Genomic DNA, 17,658 nt, shown 5'->3' with positions numbered 1-17,658 from the left:
ATTCCCCAGTTTACCTGGGATATGCAAATGCCTCTAGTGAGAGAACGAGAGAGAGAGAGAGAAGGAGTGGTAATGCAAGTTTCGATGAAGCGAAGTTGAAATTAGTTTGTAACAAGCTTAATTTCTGTCACATCACCCTGGTCGCTCTCTCCCTCCTGTGCCTGCAGCACTGTGGAGCCTGTCTAATTGAAAGCGCTCATATCGGTGTCATCCAATGTTACCCTGGTTCAAGAGCCGGGTCACGGTGAGTCTTTGTTCTTCCGTGTGCCAGATCTGAGCAACAATAGACGTTAATGATAATGATACACACTCGGCTGCTCTGAACCCCAATGAATGTAAGTGTTCTGTACGGCAAGCCGTGTTCCTTTGAGAGAGTTTCGGTTTATAAAAAGGACAGTTGTTTCATTCTGATGGTCTCACATGAGAGGCAAGAACAACATCATCGGCTCCAACACCCTACCACCATCTGTCCACCTTGACTTTGAGGAAAAACTAACTTATCTGGGATAGGACCTTCTCTCGTCGACATTCCGGCTCAAGTTCAACCCTGTTTGTCCCGTATTAGGATTTGGCCGCTGGGATATTGTTCATTCTCTCCTTGACAAATGGGCCAGGCGGGGTTGAAGGGTTAAAACAACTATTTTACAGCCAAAACAGGATATTGGGTCTTGCTGAGATAGTGCAGCTAGGATACGCAAATAGAAAGGGTGGAGAGAGAGAGAGAGGATGTGGTGCTTTGCACAACTGCATTTCCTGTTCTGTTTCTATATCAACCGATAGTCTTAAAAATCACGTTTCCGATGGCCACGTACACACTGCAGGTTAATAGGGTTGTCACTCCTCTTCTGAGTGTTGAATTCTGTTCTGTACACACAGAGTTTGGTTATTCTGAAGACAAATCCTCTCCCATTCAGACAACTGCGTAGTGTGTACAGAACCAAATCAAACTAGAGGTGAACTATCCTACTATTATCTGTTTTGGACACTCTTACATATTCTGAGGTGCAAGTGTAACTGATCCTACTCGACCCACTCCAAGTGGGATTTGAACCGGGGTCTCCAGCATGGTCCGCCAACAAGGACGTTAAAGACCGCAGTTTCTAGTGCGCCTCTTGACGCCATGGGAGTGAGGTTTACATGGACAGGTCTTACTAGCTTGCCTCCATTACACTCACCCCCCTAAACCTCACTCCCATCCAGTTCACGGCACCAAAGTAACCGGTCCTACTTGACCCGCTCTGGGGTGCAATTCCCAAAAGCATCGTTAGCCAACTATGGTGAGCAATTTCCGTCGTAATCAGCATAGTTTTACATCAACGATTTACGTCGTTGTACGGGAAACGCACCCCTGAGCGGTATTTAAACATGGGTCTCTGGCATGGGAGGCGGGAACGCTAACAAGAAGTTGACAAGGGAATGAGATTTACCCACACAGCTCTTACTACGGTAGCTTGCCTCCGTTACACAGGTGTGCTAGTACAATCAAAATATATCGCTTCTGTCAACTGTCGTTTACAAAAAAAAAAAAAAAAAAAAACTTTTTTATAAGAAATTTATAAAACCAAATGACTGGCTAATTGATGGCATCTTCTAGCCTGGGAAAACCCAGACAACTTCCGGCAAATTTAGATTTGCTCTGAAAGTTAGTCTGGCAAAGAGCTCATTCAAGCCCATTTCCAATCCGTCGAAATCGCGGCACCAATCAGAAACCTTGGGGCGGGCTTTACACGATGACGACAGCACTGGGATTTTGAAGCAGATTTTGTAGCCTACGTGACAAAGATGGATGCCGCCGTCGAACATCACTCGTTCGAATCAGCTATCACGTCTGTTTTAAGCGATTTGAACGTTTCCTTTTTGTTAAAAACCGAACAAAGAACAACACTCGGAGATGTTTCTCCGCTCTGCATACGTCATCTCCTTCATCGCTCGGATTGGGTTTAGGTCTATCCACGACGTCCGTTGGTGACGCCCCTCTGGAAATGATTTGTCTATGATGCTTTGCCAGACCATAACTCAGTTACAACTGAGAATGGTCTGGTTTTAACCAGGCTAGGCATCTTCACTTCTGCTTTACAGCCAAAAGATGCTAAAATTTTGCCAAAATTTGATACAGTTATTTTGTAGGTATTCGCTCCTGTATTTAGCAGTATATGGCAACTGAGAATTAAAAAGAGTTTTCGAACTAAATCGAACTATCAAACTAGTATCGCTTTTAGACACTGTTACCTTGTCTGCAGTGCTTAATTTGTACTGTCTCACATGCAATGCACTTGTTAATGCCAGAACGCAAAAATCCAAAATCTGACATTTTCCGGAACAGGATCCGGCTCAAATTAAGCACAGTAATCAAAATATATAGCTTCTGTCGACTGTAGTTTACTAGAAATTGACGAACATTAATGCGCATCTAGATGCTAATATTTTTGAGAGTGTGATAATTTAGGGGATTACAGGGATTCGCTCCTGTATTTAAATATGGTTATGAAATAATGCTAGAGGAACTTTTGCATTGAGTGTTTTACTGGTAGGAATGCGTAAGATGTGTTTTGAGAGAATGGAAAGAGATGGATAGGTTTGAAAAGAAGCTTGAATAAAATAGATAAGACAGACCCGGATGCATGTAATTTCTGCACTAATACCAGCACCAATTGGAATTGCAATCTGTTGCCAAATTGGACTGGAAATATCAACATTGGTTCAACAAATGATGGAAATTGTGGGCTCGGCTAACAGGAAGTGTTTGAAATTTGTTAGAAAACCACCAATATTTCCAAAATGTTAGGTTCTGCTAGAAAATACAAACTGTCAAATAATTTTGGTTTCCAGATGGATGGTCACGTTTGCAAATACGATCAACTTTAAGTGTAAGAGTGTATCCAACCTACAAAAAACGATACCTATCTTGTCTTTCCGGGCAAAACAGCAGCACAGTCTACTAATTTAAAGTGAAATGGTAAATCACTAGTCTGGAATTTTCCTCCCTCAAAGTCAGCTCTCAAATTTGCGGCCCTTAATGATTAGCTGGTTTAGGGTTCGTTAAGGGATATGACCTCATAACCATGAGCAGACACTGTACAGACACTTTCGTCTTGGAAAGAGGTCTATTTTTGGAGACAGTTTAACAAAAGTCCTCCTCAACGCTCCGCCTCATCAGTGTTTGTAATCAGAGCACTGGAACGGAGAGCAGAAGAAACCGAGGGAAGGCTCAGCGGGGAAACTGTGAGCAAGGGAAACTGAGATGTGGAATGCCTGCATTTAGCAGCTGTTACATCACTGGACTTTTCCATTCTCCGCTCCACTGAAAGCTGGGATGCGTTTCTTGTCCAGACCAGCATGCAGACGGAGCTCCTGCAACCTATACTTCCCTTCCCGTCTGAGGGCCGCGTTCCTTTAAAACCAGATCACTGGAAATTGTTTGTTGCGTCTCGTTCATTCTCCTGACACTGTCATCTTTAGGCACCCCACAATTCAGAAAATCTGATTCCGAAACAAATCCTGATGTATCTTTATGTATTTATTTATATATAAGGCCTATGAAGATAACTGACTAGGTGTCCAACAACCAAATTGGTTGGTATTTTTATAATTTTTTTAGGCATTTTTCCTTCCTCCCCTAGAGATTCCCACACTAATGCCTCATTGAACACTACTTTAGTTGTTATGCTAGTTTCACGTCATCAGTCACAAATCAGAATGTGTAGCTAGTCACATTTTACACCATATTACACTTTTTTTACTCAACTAAAATGAGCAGGAAAATGTCAAATTAGAGAGATGGATTTTCAGTGATGGGTTGTGTTGTTCGGTGTTTGTCAGCGGGAGGAGAGGAGTAACGCAGGTGGCGGTTTCGAGTGAGATTAGCCTGTCCTGCTGGACGCTGATAAGACGCCCAGTGTCCATGCATATCATACTCACTGACTCACTCGCTGAATTTACACGGATAGATAGATGAGTCTGTCTAGCGATATTCCTCAAAAAGTCGAAGGAAGATAAATTGCATAAGTATGGACCAATATTCTTAAGTTAGCACCTACGTTTTTTTTTTGTGTGTGTTTTTTTTACAAATTTAAAGATACATTGCGCTATCCGACTTATTTTGCAACATAGAAGGTTACAACATGGTACGATTTATTAGCTGATTTATTAGCCGCTGTATGTAATTAAATAGAAGAATAACAAAACGCAGTAAATGGTATAACTACTAGTGCTACAAACCAGTGTGTTTATAATTACGATAATATATGGAAATTCTATGATAACTAAGCAGCATTACAGATTGTTTCTGTATAGCTAAAATACCTGCAAGTGAATGACACCAGAAGCCTCACACTTTCTAATTATAAATGGCCACACACTCTTACGTTAAAAACAAGGTATGTAGTACTAGTTCGAAACTGTCACGTTATGTTTGAGTTTGATTTGGACCTATTAGGGTACTTTTACACAACAAAGATATACTAAAAATGGAGAAGTTTGTCCTTGGTGTTTTTTGTGTACAGGCGACAATGCTGTCAAAACGATCCCCATTCGCAAAAACAACTAAAAACAATGTATTATTCATGCCAGGCCAGTACAAGTACAGCTCGCTGCATCCTGCGGTGGATATCCAACCCGGCCCACATCCAAGTGTGACGTCAGAAGCCACGCCCATCCAAGTGTGACGTCGGAAGCCTCGCCCATGTCCAAATACGGCACGTGACTCGATTTAAAGATGAGGTTATTTGTATAGAAGTGTGACGCTATTATTGGTGCAGTTAAATTGTGACGCTTTGGCAGGCTTGGAATGGTCTAAATCACAATCACTACCTTAACAGTGAGCATTGCTCACTGGTTTTGTAAGTTAATGACATGGTAGTACAAGTAAACAATGTACCTTAAAACGATATTTTTGTATTTCTCTTGTACTTCTGTTACACAAATGGTAATAAATAATCATGGTTTTGCTATTATAAACGTATAAGGGAGCATCTATACTTAAACTAAAACGAGTTTTTGTCACTTTCTTAATTATATGGGATCCAAACTGCACTTATAGTTACCCCTTCTAAATAAAAAAAATAAATGTAAACTTTTTTTTACATTTCTTTCTATGTGGTTATAGAAATGTTGCATTTTTACAACCAAATTAAGAATTCACTTATTAGTTAATGCCTGTTATAGCAAATGACTTTGAAATCAAATAATAAAACAGCAGAATGGAATTTATGTAAACCTTAAAGAACCAATATGGTGAAACTTGAAAAATTTGAATATCGTGCAAAAGTTCATTTATTTCAGTAATTCAACTAAAAGGTGATACTAATATATAATATAGACTCATTACATGCAAAGTGAGATATTTCAAGCCTTTATGTGTTATAAATTTGATGATTATGGCTTACAGCTATGTTGAATTACTGAAATAAATGAACTTTTGCACAATATTCTAATACATAAAAACAGTTAATCTCTCGCTTCACCTTCTGTACAGGTTTTATGAGTTTAACATATCAAAATATCATCATAGTTCAAAATATCTTGGTCACAAATTAATTTTTTATTTAATATTTTGTGTTAATACATCAAGTTAATACATCACATGGGTCTAAAATGACCCATCAATGCAAGTGTGATAACTTTTTGTTAAAATAACCAATGTCACAGTTGTTCAGAGCAACACATTCACTATACTACTTAAAATCAATAGTATATTCCTGCACAATCGGAGGCTGCAGCTTTAGGACCCCGGTTACAGGACCCTAGTTTTTTAGTTTGTACATACATAGTTCGAAAGACATTTAATCTCAGGAGTATTTTTATAAAATGTGTTTTTTTTTATTCAAAATGTATCAGAGGCATTTTGAAAAAATTTAATTTACACAAAACAAATAAAAAATGTATATCAATCCTTAAACAACTGAAAAAGTTGAGTGAGTCTTAGTTTCTTGAATTATACTGTATATTGTTAAACCTCCTTAAGTTTAACTAATTTGCTCATTATCAGGTAAAATAACGATGGAATCAGCATATGCAGTCACTAAATGATATGGCCAGATATCAGAAGGCAAAACTCGAGAATGATTCAAGCATGAATTTATTTATATATACACATGTATTTATTTATATTATATGAAAGAACAAAATTATTTGTGCTAGAACAAAAGCACCAAAAAGATCCCCTTTTCCACCAGTTGCTGCAAGAATGGCTTCAACTCTGAGAGAGAGAGAGAGAGAGAGAGAGAGAGAGAGAGAGAGAGAGAGAGAGAGAGAGAGAGAGAGAGAGAGAGAGAGAGAGAGAGAGAGAGAGAGAGAGAGAGAGAGAGAGAGAGAGAGAGAGAGAGAGAGAGAGAGAGAGAGAGAGAGAGAGAGAGAGAGAGAGAGAGAGAAATATATATTTCAGTTAAACATGTTAAACAAATGTCTTTTTCTGATTTAACACTTATGAAATGTTGGAGTTGTAGAGAGAGAAAGTCAAATAGAATATTCATGTTACTGACATCTAATTCCAAACTCCAAATGTGTAAATGTAAGAGCAACACCCATCAATTGAATGGTCTCCCTTCTTTCCTCAATTGTTTGTCAATTTGTCGGTTAAAATCTTCCACTTCACTGAAATAGTTTTCAGAGAACAGTCACTGTTGTGTTGACAGAAATATCAGTAACAAAAGGGTGCACTGGGCATTGTGCAAAAATAATTAATAATCTACTCTGACCTGCAATGGATGAATAGAAAATGAGAATTTCCCTTTAGTCATAAAACTGCAGCAGGGACATTCGAACCACCCATCCAGGCAGAATTGATCTGCATCAGGCTTGAACTGAAAATGTGTAGGATGCTGTAAAACATGACAATGACAATAATTATGTGATCTTTCCATTAATCTAGAATAGATAGATAATTTGGCACATACACAGAGTTATCAAGTAAGATGTAGTGAAATGATTCGGTTGCTCAACCAAGTTACTTTGAAGTGATAAGTTAGGGTTGTAAGTGATAAGTGATCAGACCAAAACGTTTTAACCTAGCTATCGTTAAGTTGTTAATTCCAATTCAGACAAACCTTTGGCCCGACAGTTAACAGTACGCTAACTTGATTAGGATACAAACCAAAGTTTATTTTTACTTACCGACATGGCAAACAATCACTTGCTTTCAAAATTGTAGTACTCCTGAAAAGAAGTATAATATAGTTAGGAAAGTCTGCTGATGTGATGGCTGGCTTGCTGTCACTGTATTTACTATGAATCAATAATAAAACTTATTCATATTACAACAGTTTATCATCACATTACATTATCTAAACATGTATAACTTCTTTGCATATAAGCAATGACAGAACAACTTCAAACTTTTTCAATATGGAGTATTTACAACTGACAGAGTGACAATCAAATCTCATATTCTTTACAAGCAGAATAAGATTTACAGGATGTAACGTCACACATAAGCACTGAAATAATATATTTTTCATATTTACCCTTAATCCAAATAACAACATGACATTGGTGATATAATAATGCAGTTAGTTGGTATAGTATAATAGTAATAGTATACAAAACAAAATTCTCAGTTGAGAATCTAACGTAGTTACTGATACGAAATTCACTCAGCCAAATGTAACACACAACTCAGTTGAGACATTACAGGGGAGTTAAATGACCAAATATGTAAGTTGAAGATAATTCATAGCTCTAAAACAACGATCATCAAACCTTATTGATTCGAATTACATCGATGTTTTGACAATGCTAGTCAAGTGATTAGACGCACCGCACTGACCTCATTACAAACTATTATTAAAGTGATAAGAGCTGCTTTCAACAGGTAACATCTCATTCTCATACAACTCATCCGTATTATGTTGAACAGTGTTTACTAAAATACTAAAGCCGCAAGTGTGTTTTGTGCATTTTGTTTCGCAGTTACCTTCGTCTTCTAGTCTTCTCTTCTCGATGCTTCTTCCTGTTTTTAAATGTTAATGAGAATGCGTCCAATTTGGGCATGGGCGTGGTGGCTTCTGACGTCACACTTGGATGTGGTTGGGTTGGATGTCCACCGCAGGATGCAGCGAGAGGCTACCCGGCCAGTAGGTGGCGATTTCACTTTGTAAAGAAACTTCACGCCTATAGACCAAACACGTAATTCGCATGCACATTACATCATTGTTTTCACACATTCATGTTTTTGTAGTTTACACCTAGATCTGTTAACGGTATCATTTTCAAAAACTTGCACCCGTTTTCATGAAACGCCGTTGTCGGCCAACGGCCAAAACACATAAAAAGTTTTCTAAACGGCCCCTTTTTCATTGTATGATGTTTTTGCCTTTGTTTCCTTCATTTACATTAGTTACCATGGTTATTCATTGTTTGATTAACTTGATCCACCTGTTTCTCGTTTCCTCCCTTTGTTAACGTTCGTACAGTACAATAGAGGTTGTTTTCTGTTTCTCCGTTGTTCCGATCTCGTCGCAGTAACATGGTTGTACCGTTTGCTTCGTGTGAAGATTCTGAAGTGTGTGTTTGATATTTTGAGTTAGTGTTTAATAAAGAAAACTGCTGCGATTAGATCCTGCCTTTTTTCATCCCCTCTGCAACCATGCCGTGACAGAAACGATTATAAAATCCTACAATAATAACTCATTATTATAGAATAATAACAATTAACAACATACTTTTTAGATACAATTTTTAACATGTATGACAGTTTAATAAACAATTATTTATTTGATTTCAGTTATATATTATAAAATTACTCACATATTTGCAAATTAAATTAAAACAATGATATGGAGTATTTTCCAGTTAAATAAACTTTTCTAATTCATCCAGTTATCCAATTAATTAATTGTATTCAAGTATTCAAATGTTTATTATTATTATTTGATAGTTATTATCATTATTATTTTTAATATTGAATTATAATTATAACATAATCTTTATATTTATATTATATCTATTTATTATATATTGGAGACTTATTGCTTTTTAATATGACAGCTCAAGAAGAAGGAATTAACTTTACAGATATATTATATTTATTACATTATATACTGTACTTATCACACATTTTAAGTATTTTGTTTAGTGCAAATCATTTTTTTTTTTTTTTTTTACTTGCCACATTCGAACGTGCATCACCTGCATGAGCACAATGGCTTCAGCTAACCACTAGGCTCTGATGCGTTCAAGTTTTATATTGAAACTTTTTCAAAGTCATATTTAGAGCTATACACTAGTTCTGTCTGCATGTAAAGCATGTGAGTTAACCATGTTTCGCAGGGGTGGCCAGTGAGCTTCATGCATTATGTAGTACGGCCACAGCCACGCTTCCAGTGAGGAAACCACGTCGCCTTTGGAGAAAAGGGAAATCTAACCTGAATTTGACATTTCCTAATATTCTTGTCTAAAAGTTTTTTGTTTCAGGGAGATAGAGACGGTAATTGCTCCACCACAAGATAGACCGGTGATCCTACTGGGTATTGTGGGCGACTGTGGGGACGAGGAGAGATTGGAACGCGGTAATTGCGAAGACAAGGGGCCTGAGAATAAATGGAGAAAAAAAATAGTTCCTCACTGTCAGCGCTGGGAAGGTCAAAAGTACAAGCGTGTGATATCCGTGCATGTTACAGCATATTATGCACAACATGGGATCTAAATCTTTTCTTAGATATCCAATGAGGCTGAGATGATCCACGCTGAAGTAACAAGACATGGGCTGCGAGATGCATCATGTCAACAGCGTGGGGTTACGGTTAATATAGCGACGAGGTCCCCTCCAAAAAAATCACTATTCCATTATTTGATTAACGCGTCGCTGCTGTTGTCACAATACATACATTTCCCTCGTAAGATGAAAGACAAACAGGCGCAATTTATTTCTCCAGATTAAATATTGATCAGTGGTTCTATACGGAGCGTCAGGTGTCTGTCTGAAAAATGAACGCAAAAGGGTTTTATGGCACAGATGCAGTCTTTTGGCTGCGTTCACCTTACTGTCCTCTAACATGAGATTAATCGGTGCTGGGTAAAGGTGTGCAGCGTGACCAATTTAATATCAGAAGAACAGTATATTTCACAACACTGGAAATACAACATCATAATGATTTATATTTAAAATAACCACACGGCAATGTCTTTTTTTGACAATCCAGTGTATATAAATTAAATTTGATTTATTTTCTCTTTTTATTTACAGTGCAACTTGTTGGATGCAAATCAAAAGATGGTTATTTATTAAAAAAAGAATACATTTCACATTTTATAATGCAAGTCACAATGTATGTTGCAAATGAAAGACCTAAAACTGACAAATTAACATTATGAAACTTTTCGGTCTCTGCCACAGAATGAAAAAAAGGTAATTACGACTTTTTATCTCAGAATTTACATTTACATTTACAGACGAGTTTACATTTCACAATTTGGACTCGCAATTTGCAACTGGGAGTTTGTCTAACATTTCTGAGAAAAAAAGATTTGCGGGATATAAACTCAAAATCACGAGGAAAAAAAGTCCGAATTGCGAGTTTATATCGTATTATCTTAATTATGAGAAAAAAGTCTGATTTGTGACATACAGTATAAACTCGCAAATGCAAGTAAAAAAAGTCAGAATTGTGAGAAATAAACTCACAATTATGAAAAAAATGTCAGAATTACGAGATATACAATAAACTCGCAATTTTGAATAAAATGTCAATTGCGATATAAACTCGCAATTGCGAGAAGAAAAAGTCAGAATAACGAGATATACAGTAAACTTGCAATTGTGAGAAATAATGTCAGAAATGCAAGTTAGTCGTAATTGTGAAAAAAAGAATCGCGAGATATACAGTAAACTAGCAATTTTGAATAAAATGTCAATTGCGATATAAACTCGCAATTGCGAGAAGAAAAAGTCAGAATAACGAGATATACAGTAAACTTGCAATTGTGAGAAATAATGTCAGAAATGCAAGTTAGTCGTAATTGTGAAAAAAAGAATCGCGAGATATACAGTAAACTAGCAATTTTTAGAAAAAAAATTCAGAATTTCGAGATATACAGTAAACTCAATTGTGAAAAAATGTCAATTGCAAGATATAAACTCACAATTGTGAGACAAAATGTCAGAATCGCAAAATATACAATCATAATTGCAAAAAAAGAATTGCGATATATACAGTAAACTCGCAATTGTGTGAAAAATGTCAATTGCGAGATATAAACTCACAATTGTGAGAACAAATGTTAGAATTGCGAAATGTATAGTCATACTTGCGAGAAAAAAGAATTGCGAGATATACAGTAAACTCGCAATTTATGCGAAAAAATGCCAGAATTACGAGATACACAGTAAACGCAATTGTGAGAAAAATGTCAATTGCGACTTTATTTCTCAGTTGCGGCTCTGTGAGTTATAAAGTGTGAATTGCCAGATATAAACTCGCAATTGCAATTACTTTTTTACAATTTTCATTCCCTTGTGGAAACAAGCTTCCATAAATGTCATGTTTAAAGCTTTTGTAAAAAAAAAAAGAAGAAAAAAAGCCAATATAAAATTCTACATTATTGCGTCAAGTTGCAATTTTGAACCTCAATATCAGAACCTAATCAAAGTGTAAAATCAATCAGTCTTCCTCGTGTCTCAGTTTAGATTTCAACAGTCTACATCAGAGAGAGGAAGGTCAACCAGAATGGGAATCGCTGTGATACATTGTAATTGTTACGCTACATGAGTCACAGTGCAATAAGTATTGCATTCTTTTACAGCGCAAGTACACCAAGTATTGCAGTGCATCAATCTTTTTTATTTGACTGCTGTGAGATGTTCATATGACAATCCTTGCAAAATCATGTGTCAAACTGTGTCTGTAAAAGCCGAAATGAACCGGCATGCTGGATATGAATGCATCTTCAATTCCATTAAAGTAAACAAAGCCGCTCACAATTGCATGCATGTCTCGAGTAACTGTTAATTCCATTTTCTTTAAATCTAAGGGTGTGAATTGATTAATATATTTTTTTTTTAAATGAAAATCAGCATATTTATATTTTTTATATTTTATTTATAACGTTTAACTAATTAACTAATGAATTGTTTTCTGATTAAAATCACAAATAATCATATTACGTGTTATTTTCCATCAAACTGGTTAAACAGGCCACATTAATCACAGAAATGTTAATTTCCTCAGTCCAAATAAACTGAAATATAATGCTTTTAATACAAATAAAAGTCAACGCTTTGGGTCGCATCAGCATTCAAAATATTTGTTGGAATGATTCAGTAGTTTCGTATTTTTTCTAGAGACCGCTCTAAGATTTATTAAAGGCAATTTTCAACATTTACACGAGGATATGAACAACTGTGCTGTCTTTTCACATCTGAACCACTGTTTATAATGGTTAAGTAGCAAAGGAGAGCAACAGACCCTCCACAGAGAGAAGAAAGGAAGGGAAATAGATGGAGTGTAAGAGAGGGAACAAATTTGTAAGGGAAAGTGCCAAGAGCTGCAGTTACTGACATAAAACAACAAGTTATCAAATCTAATTAAATCCGCGAGGCTGGAGGGAACAATGTCGCTTATTGCAGCGTATGTTACGCTAGTCACACTACACAGTGGAACATTAAAGAGCCGTCACATTGATAACTAGATGTCGGTACATTTCACTCTAGATGTCGTCGAGACTAGGAAACAACTTTTATACAAGAGTAACACTTTCAATTATAATCGAGTAGACTTTACTTTTGAATGCATATAGATGTGCACTTGTGCGTTGGTGTGTTTCTAACCTAACTACTTTTGGGGACCAAATTGCTGGAAAATGTCCCCAAGAAGTTTGCAAAAAATGTCTTTGAAAGGAACATTTTGAAAAGTAGTAGAACACCACAATTTCTTCCTTAACAAACAACACTTACAAGCTTAATTTAGGGATGTTATTACATTGTTAAAGGGATAGTTCTCACAAAAATAAAAATGTCTATTGTCAATTACTCTTATGTAATGTAATTGTTCTTATGTCTGTGTAATCACTCGTTTTTTGTTCGTCTTCAGGAATACAAATGAAGATTTCTGTCCCTCAATTGAAAGTCTATTCTCCCAAAACTTGATCAGCGAATGTTCAATTTTGGGAAACGGAAGCTCAAACATGTTGCTTGACGCGTGAACCAATGAGGTGTCGTGAAGTACGTTTGAGCTTCCGCAACAACCAATGAGGTTTGTTCTTGTGCGCCAAGCAGGTTCGGTTGAGCTTCTGTTTATGTTCGCTGATCAATGTTTATGTGAATAAAAGCTAAATTCAATCTGTTCATCATATAAAGCAATCATAGAAGACTTGGATTAAACTGCTTGATTCATATTGATTTATTTTGTGATCTCTTGTTTTGGTTGAATAGACTTTCAATGGAGGGTCATAAATCTCTCAGATTTCATTAAAAATATCTTGATGAGGGCAAATGATAACAGAATAATTTTTTTTGAGTGAACTAACCCTTTAATTTGGTTGTAAAAGAAAAATTCTTTGAAAATAGAAAGTTAAAGGTGCAAAACGCAAGTCTCTGAGTTTTTGCAGAACTACGCCCCCTCTGGCGACAAGCGAAACTGCAACCAGAGTTGTGCACGCTAATGGACCACACGCATCTTTTATTGGATATGTTTTATGTTTCATGTTGTACTATTCTTCCGAACACAATTCCTAGTTTATGAAACTGTTCACTAACAATGGTAGTAAAACCAATTCTGATTGTACATATCAAGCGTGTCGCACAAGCCCTCAAAAGTGAAGCCAAAACGTCTCGATCGCCCCCCGGTGACCGGTCCTAGTATAGCTCATAAGCCCCGCCTCCCCATGTTATTCAACAGGACGTGAGACCAACAAAATAATTCAATTACACTTCACATATCTTTTTTCTAAAGATAGTTTCTGTCATTTACTGTAGTTTCTATCACGTTGATGTAATTTCAAGTGTTTGTTTTTAAAATAAGTTAGTTTTTAGTTAGTTATTTGATGCTATAAAAACGGTGCTGTGACATCATGATTGACAGCTGTGATTGACAGGTTCTCTGTGCGAAGTAGTAACTGAAGCACCAACGGACTTTTTTTCATAATGTTGATTATGTGGTTAGTAGTTGTATTTACCTTATTTTAACGAGGTACTGCAATCAGCAGACATCATTGGCGAGGAATGGAGCAGACAAGGCCACTTAAGAAAAGTGCGGGGCGTGTGCTTACGATTGATTCAACGAGAGTGAGGGCGGGGCCTTGATTTCGCGGCTTTACTTCCTGCTCACGACTGCGCATGACTGGTCCCGAAAACGCTACTGCGCAGACTCAAGTTCCAATATGTCAGCGCCATATCGGGACTCTGGCGGCTTCAGTTCTCTCCAATGGAAAAGAGCGAAGGGGCGTCGTCCATCTTTTTTTACAGTCTATGGTACATGTATCTAGCTTACGCTAAAGCATTACACATTTTACGCATCGTCATTTGTTGTCATACATAGATTGGCCGTATCAAACATTAGAGACTGGGCTATATCTTATCATTTTATCAAGAAAAAAGCCAACTGAGGATCCCGTTTGAGACCAAGAGCAGACCGGAGATCTCTCCATTTGTTGAATGCCTTCCCGAGGTTGACTCTCGTCTTACTCCGACGCCTGTCTGACTCCAATTTGGCCCTTTTGGTGGCACTAGACAAAATTTTTCTTTTCTTTTCTTTACTTTACGTGGAGTTTGCGTTGGGGTTTGGAATGGACTACAAGCCGGTCTCTTTGAATCCATCTTCTACCTTTGACGCACGAGTTGTCTTCGCTGATGCGGAGAATAGCGGCGCCGGCGAATACACAAACCTGCGAGACATAGCCTGGTGAGCGTGAACGCGCATGACGTCACGCCCAGTCTCAAATTCGAGCCCGAATCCCTCTTATATATTTTACTGTACAGGATTATAGAGGCAATCTCAGTGCGCAGAGAAGGGCTCATTCAGCCCATCAGGCAGTTCTTTAAGCATGTATAGGATAGAAAAACAGGTATTTTTAACATGAAAAGTTGCACAATGCACCTTTAAAAAGAACTTCATTTATTTAATCTTTTGTAACATTATCAAAGTCTTTTGATCAGTTTAATGCATCCTTGATGAATTACAATATACATTTCTTTAAAAAAACAACCCTTTTGTACATCTACACCTTTGTATTTAAAGGGATAGTTCACTTTGAAATTAATTTTTGATATGTTTTAGCTTACCTCAAGGGCATCCAAGATGTAGGTGTCTTTGTTTCCGCAGTATTTTCAATTTTGATATTTTTAGGTCAAACCGTTCTTGTCTGTCAGTCATATAATGCAGGTCTATGGTCACCACCTCAAAGAGCAGCACAGAGAAGTCCAAATTAAACATGATTTAATGTCTCGTAAATGTAAGTACTCATTGATGGCCTAAGACACGAAACGAGCGGTTTGTGTGAGAAAACGAATAGTATTTATATCGTTTTTACCTCTTGTAAACACAGCCAGGTCCAAGTGATCTGACGGCGCCGGCGGTTCGGTCTTTTCCGGAAAGCACCGGAAGTGATCTCTCGCGCGTGTACGTCACTCATACAATTGTTTTATTTTTTATTTTTTTGGAATTGTTTTCTTTTACGACGGTTTAAACATCCCGAATAAGCGCAAATTAGTACCCTTTTAATTAGCCGTCTTACCTACAATCTCTGCTCTGTGTAAACAATGAGTGACGTACGCGCGCGAGGTTTCACTTCCGGCGCTTTCCGGAAAAGACCGAACCGCCGGCGCCGTCAGATCACTTGGACCTGGCTGTGTTTACAAGAGGTAAAAACGATATAAATACTATTCGTTTTCTCACACAAACCGCTCGTTTCGTGTCTTAGGCGGGCCATCAATGAGTACTTACATTTACAAGTCATTAAATCATGTTTAATTTGGACTTCTCTGTGCATGCTCTTTGAGGTGGTGACCATAGACCTGCATTATATGACCGACAGACAAGACTGGTTTGACCTAAAAATATCAAAATTGAAAATACTGTGGACACAAAGACACCTACGTCTTGGATGCCCTTGAGGTAAGCTAAAACATATCAAAAATTTATTTCAAAGTGAACTATTCCTTTAAAGAATAGCCAGTCGGAGAAATTCTATAGTTGGACATTCGAGCCACATAAAGTGTTCTGAACCGCAGGGAAGTTGTATATCCATCTCAGGGAAGTTGTCGCCTCTCCAATTTGGCGTGTACTTTTCCCTTTCCAAACTCTATGAAACTTTTCTCTTTCTTTCTGACATTTGAACAGATCGACCTTCATTTGTAATAAAAAGCAACCTTCATTCCATTGGCTGGCGTTTGCCAAAGTAGACGTGTGATGATTTGAGTATCGTTTCATGCGCGTCACAAAATTAATTTCCCAAATAAAAGTAGGAAAAAAGATTGATAGCTAATGGAAAAGAAAAACCCAGGAGTCGTTATTTTGCTCCGGACCTCCCACTGACAATCTAGAAATCCTCAATCAATCATGAGTCATCAACATACTGTTGCTACAATTAAATCAATACCGGCGCGTTTAATTAAATTTTGATTTTTCTCGCCCCTAGAATAAAATGCGCATGAAGGCTGAGAAAACATCCACCGTTGTTTGTTGCCTCGCTGTTTGTGTGTGTTTTTCAGTGGCGGTTGTCAGCAAAGTGGGCTGTATCTTTCCTCTTCATCCGAAAGGATGGAGAAGAAGAAGGGGAGGCATAAATTACTGTAGCTTCTGCAGGGGCGAAATAAAAAAGCATGGGGAAATAATGGGTGTATTGAGTTTACCCGCTGTTATATAATTTATATATTGTGTTAAGCCATCCATCAACACCTCTGAGACACAAGTGTGCCCTACTAATACTGATACCAAAACCACATGAGAAATAAAAGGGACCTAGATACACTATATATTATCAGCTAATTACAAATAGCATATTTTTTGGCCTTTTTCAAGGCTGTTAGACAAATATACATAACGTAAAAGTTTAAAGGGATAGTTCACCCAAAATTGTGTCATCAGTTACTCACCCTCATGTCGTTCCAAACCTGTATAACGTTCTTTCTTCTGCGGACCACAAAGATGTTTTGCTGAATGTTCGTAAGCAAACAGTTTTGGATACCATTGACTTCCCGTGTATGGACAACAAAATGATGAGACATTTCTCAAAATATCTACTTTTGTCATTTCAAATAATAACAGAAGTTCATTTTGGGTGAACTATCCCTTTAAGGAAGTCATTTTGTCATTTTATGATCATGTGATTCTACTGAAGGTGTAGAGTACTTGCATTTATTTTGAAATCTTTTGTATAATTTATGAAATATCTTACCTGGAAACACTGGAATTTCTCAATGTCAACTTCAACAGCGTAACAGAAACTAATATGCCATTGAACACACCTTATTTAATCTACATATCTGCATCGTTAATGTAAACAAAACCGTTTTAATAACTTGTTTTTAGAGTAAAAACATTATTGATTTTTAAAACCATTTTTCTTACATATTTTGTTAGAATATTTGTATAAAGCACTGATTTAAAAATTCTATTTTTAGTATTAAAATTTGAATTTTTTTCTTAATAAATGTAATGTAAATCGCTAAAAACTAACTCTATCAACTAATTAATCAGTCATTTTAAATGCCAAAAATGTATTTAGGCA

At 37.0% G+C, this 17,658-nt stretch overlaps 1 protein-coding gene and 1 long non-coding RNA gene across 2 annotated transcripts in view; one reads left to right on the top strand and one right to left on the bottom strand.

Annotated features, from left to right (window-relative positions):
* Positions 1-17,658, top strand: part of roraa (RAR-related orphan receptor A, paralog a) — a 319,482-nt gene that overhangs the window by 107,003 nt on the left and 194,821 nt on the right. The window lies entirely within an intron of this gene.
* Positions 6,059-6,621, bottom strand: LOC130099329 (uncharacterized). Its single transcript, XR_008808378.1, has 2 exons — positions 6,480-6,621; positions 6,059-6,196 (listed from the first exon to the last, which is right to left on the bottom strand). It is a non-coding gene; the product is annotated as an uncharacterized LOC130099329 (long non-coding RNA).

The sequence above is a fragment of the Rhinichthys klamathensis genome, unplaced genomic scaffold (assembly GCF_029890125.1).
Source record: "Rhinichthys klamathensis goyatoka isolate OS25496 unplaced genomic scaffold, OSU_Roscu_1.1 h1tg000228l_1, whole genome shotgun sequence".
NCBI lineage: Eukaryota > Metazoa > Chordata > Actinopteri > Cypriniformes > Leuciscidae > Rhinichthys > Rhinichthys klamathensis.
Note: the sequence above shows the minus strand (reverse complement) of the source record. Positions and strands in the feature narration are given on the sequence as shown.